The sequence below is a fragment of the Mastomys coucha genome, unplaced genomic scaffold (genome assembly GCF_008632895.1).
Source record: "Mastomys coucha isolate ucsf_1 unplaced genomic scaffold, UCSF_Mcou_1 pScaffold16, whole genome shotgun sequence".
Classification (NCBI taxonomy): domain Eukaryota; kingdom Metazoa; phylum Chordata; class Mammalia; order Rodentia; family Muridae; genus Mastomys; species Mastomys coucha.
Window position 1 is genome coordinate 5,388,503 of NW_022196898.1, and position 4,695 is coordinate 5,393,197.

At 41.9% G+C, this 4,695-nt stretch overlaps 1 pseudogene; it reads right to left on the reverse strand.

The window, feature by feature from the left end:
* Nucleotides 1-4,476: 4,476 nt before the first annotated feature.
* Nucleotides 4,477-4,675, reverse strand: LOC116094461 (annotated as a pseudogene).
* Between the last annotated feature and the right edge of the window lie 20 nt (nt 4,676-4,695).

Here is a 4,695-nt window from a genome sequence, read left to right on the forward strand (position 1 = left end):
AGAAAATGGCCACTTCTAAGAGTCCTGGTCCTAGGCTCCCTGAAAAGGCAAAATCTACACATGTAGATTTCCTGGCTTTCTGCTTTCTACAAGTCAGAACACCTCTGTGGACGACATAATGCATGTGCCATATGTAGACATAATGACACCTCTCTCTTCCCAGTTTTGGTCCAAACTGTTAAAAAAAATACACACTCGCACACACATGTGCATGCATGTGTGCATGTAATTATTTTTCTTGATGAAGTTAAGCATCTGGCCAGGCATCATAGGCTGGGGCTCCTTTTCCACCTTGTATTAATCACTTTTCCGTTGCTGTGATAAAACACCATGATTGGAAACAATTCAAGGAAGGAAGAGTTCATTTTCCCATTCAAGATTGCAGAGGGATAGAGTGCATCATGATGAAGAAAGCATGGCAGCAGGCAGCGGGAACAGGGAGAGAAAACAGGAAGTGACACACATCCCCCTGCAACGCTCTACCTCCTAAGGATTTCATGGCTTCTCCAAGCCAGGCCATCCTACACCAGAGCCTATGGGGACACTAGTCATCAAAACCACCGCACAGCCCTGACTGCAATGACCACAATCCATATCAATGAGAAACTGGTTCCCATCTTAAATTCAACTTTGAAGATTATGTTAAGCTGAAGGGAGAGTTAGAGACCACAGATGATTACATGAAAGGTGAAGCCCCTCTTCACGGTTTCAGGAAATTATTGTGGGTCTTCCCACAGTAACTGGAAGCGTTTGCAGTAGTCTTTCACTTGAACACGTGCAGAGAGAAACATCCTTTAGCAGGCAGCAGTGAGACTAGCCTTTGGAGTTGTGTGTGGAAAGTTCAGCATCAGCCCTTGTACAAGATGGAGCCTGCTGTGATGCAAGAAGGAACAATTGTTGGGGCAATTAGTTAATTTACATAGATCAATTCCCTAGTTCTTAGATCCCAAACCTGGATATTTGTTCAGTTTTCAAGTGTTGCTTACTAAGTCATGTGTACAGCACTCTACCACAGTTGGGTATTCTTTGGAATAAATCCCACCCCAACCTTAAAATAATCCCTGTAACACTGAAAACAAAACTGTTTCGCACTGATTGGAACTCTCATGGATGAGAAGGGAATTCAATAGTAGTAAAAGAGTGGATTTGTAAGGAGTGAGTCACCAGTGGGAGGAGGGATGATATGTGTAGATTTTCAGACTGAAGGATGTTTATATGTCTAATAGTGTTAAAAATAAATGTGCAGATTTCTCCTTGCCACAAATGGGTGTGGTTTGGTCTGTTCCTTGGAGACTTAAATGGGTTTGCTAAACTATCTGTGGTGGTTTGAATATGCTTGGCTCTGGGGAGTGGCATTAATAGGAGGTGTGGCCTTGTTGCAGTAGGTGTGGCCTTGTTGTAGGAAGCATGTTACTGTAGGGGTGGGCTTTGAGACCTTCCTCTTAGGTTCCTAGAAGTCAGTCTTCTGTTTGTCGTCTGAACAAGACGTAGAACTCTCAGTTCCTCCAGCATCAATGCCTTCCTAGACACCACCGTGCTTCCCACCATGATGATAATGGACTGAACCTCAGAACCAGTAAGCCAGCCCCGTTAAATGCTGTCCTTTATAAGAGTCACTTTGGTTGTGGTATTTCTTCACAGCAATGGAAACCTTAACTCACACAAGGGGCCTCCGCTCTGGTGCTGTAGCTGTTGCTTCTACTTGGTGAAATAAATGTCCTTTGTTCCTCCCTTCCTCCCATCCTTCCTTCCTTCTTTTCTTCCATTTTTATAGTACTGCAGTACAGGTGATACATGAGGGATGGAATGTGCAGTTGGAAGGGCAGCTGTGGTGAAATGCAGGCATCAGGAACTGAGACTGAGTCAGGGCTGGGCAGCTCCACTGAGGGCAGAAGGCCTAGAGGAGGCTACCCTGGCCCTTCTGTCTGGCCAGGGTCTCCTGAAGGTAAGGTCAAAAAGGCCTTACTAGGGACATGCCAATATGTTCTATAGGTTTTAAAATGGGAAGATTTGAGGGTCTAGTGCCAGTTCAGGGAGGTGCCAGATTTATATGTCAAAAGTCAAATTTTATGTCCAATTTTCATAACATGTAAAGTATTTTAAGCAGCCAACATAATTAAATTTTTTAAATTTGCGTTTGAAACAGGGACTCTATGAAGACCTGGCATTCCTGGACTCCCCCATGTAGATCAGGCTGGCCTCAAGCTCACAGATATCCACCTACCTGTTTCTGTGTCTCAAGTGCTTGAATTAAAGCCATGCACCAACCCTCCTGGTTTTAAAACGATGGATTGTTACCTCTATAGCTGGCAGCATGAACCTGGGAGAGCTGAGCTTGAAAATAAGGCAGACTAAAATCTTATGCAATGGCCAACTTTATTCGGAGCATCAGACAATTTATATTCTGACGGTATTCTGAAGGTTAGGCAAGGTCATATGAGTTTAGGCAGTATACAGTCACAAGAGCAACCCATGTTTGGAAGTGTTTTTGAATAGCAAAAGCAAGCAGCAATGCGTAATTTGATACCAACCCATTCCTATACCTGAGAGAGTCGTGAAAAGCACATTCCAAGCCCGCATAGAGGAACAGAGGTTACAGGACTCTGGTTTGCTTGGATCAAAGATCTTATACAGCTTCATTTGTGGATCAAGCTCTGACAGTGGACTGCAAGTGTCCTGGTTCAGGTGGAGCAGTGAGCAGCCCCCCTCAGGAGCTAGGAGCTTGGTGGAAAAGCTTCTAAGCTTTAACCTCCTAAGTCATTCACACTTCCTAATTGCATATTTTGTTGCCGCATATATGAATGCAGTTCTTACTACTATAACATGATTTGTAATTCCTTTAAATCTATTTGTGATCAACACGTATTAACTGCACATGGACTCATTGCAGTGTGATATTTCGGTAAGCTCAGGGAGCTCTTACAGCCTCACTTTACCCGCCTTCCCCCACTGCACTTCAGTAACCATGGTTCCATCCTTTGGATTACATTTTGTTTTTAAAACTTCCACACAGGAAAAAAAAAATCAGTGCATTTCTCTTTCTCTTCCCCCTCTCTTTCTCTCTCTCTTTCTATAAAACCTATTTTACTTAATATAAAATCCTCTACCTAGGTACATACATATGACAAGATTTCATCCTCCTTTGTGGCTGAATACTATTCAACTATGCATATGTATCACACTTTAATTAATCATTCATCATCACTGAATGCCTACATGGAGTCCAGGTCTTAGCTATAATAACAGTGCCACATAAATATGGACATGCAGCTATCTCTTTGATATACTAATTTCCTTTTTTAGCAGAAGCCCAGAAATGGTATTGTGATGGTTTGTATATGCTTGGCCCAGGGAGTGGCACTATTAGGCGGTGTGGCCTTGTTGGAGTAGGTGTGTCACTGTGGCCATGGGCTTTAAGATCCTTGACCTAGCTTCCTGGAAGCTAGTTTTCTCCTAGCAGCCTTCCATGAAGATGTAGAACTCTTAGCTCCTCCTGCACCTTGCGGCCTGGATACTGCCATGCTTCTGCCTTGATGATATTGGACTGAACCTCTGAACCCCTAAGCCAGCCCCAATTAAATATTGTTCTTATGAGTTGCCTAGGTCATAGTTTCTGTTCACAGCAATAAAACTGTAACTAAGACATATATATGTATATATATATATGCATATATAAGTATATGTACTTATATATGTATATATGCATATATAAGTACTTATATATATATATACTTATATATATTATATAACATATATAATATAGTAGATCTCATTTTAGTTTCTGGAAGAACCTCCATATGATTTTCTATAATAACTCTACTAATTTATATTCCTAGTAACAGTGTATAGGAATTCCTTCCTCACATCCTTACCAGTATTTTACATTCATTATAATTCCTGAGGGACAGAATTCGATAACAATTGGCTAGCATATCAGCTTCTGCTGCAGAGAGTGCAAGCCATCTGTCAGAGCCAGGGAAAGCACCAGCAAGCATTCGTAGATGTGGGGGTGGGGGTGGTGCTTCATTATTCTGAGAACAACCTTGTATCTCTGGGAGGGACTCATTCTCTCATAAACCCACCCACCACTGATAGCAATGACTGGCTGGAGAGATGGCTCAGTGGTTAACAGCACCGTCTCTTGCAGAAGATCTGTGTTCAGTTCCCAGAACCTATATGATAGATAATAACCACCTGTCACTGCAGTTCCAGAGACCCAGTGCTCTCTTCTAGTCTCTGCAGATACCTCCCACATGTGGTGCACAGACATACAAGCTGGAAAAGCACCATGCACATAAAGTAAATAAAATATTTTTAACAGTGGCTATCAAGAATAAGTACTCAAGACAAAAGAAGAAAAGCTACTGTGTTCTTCTTGGTCTCTCTCTGAGCCCTGTATTTGCTTAATTGATGATTGAGTCGATGGTAATGTGTTCGAGTGACCTGCTAAGGACAAAGCTAGCAATGGCTCTGCAAAGACCAAGGGCAATACTGAGTTTCTTTTTCAAAAAGTACTTTATTTATAATTACGTGCATGTGGAAGAGGCAAATGCATATGAGTGTTGTTCCTATTGCTTTTTCCAGCAAACAATTTTGTTTGTCTTTTTTTTTCAATTAGCAATAATTGTGCCTCGGATAAACCTCATTGGCTACGATACTGCCACTGCGCAAAGCTTGTCTTTTTTTTTTTTTTTT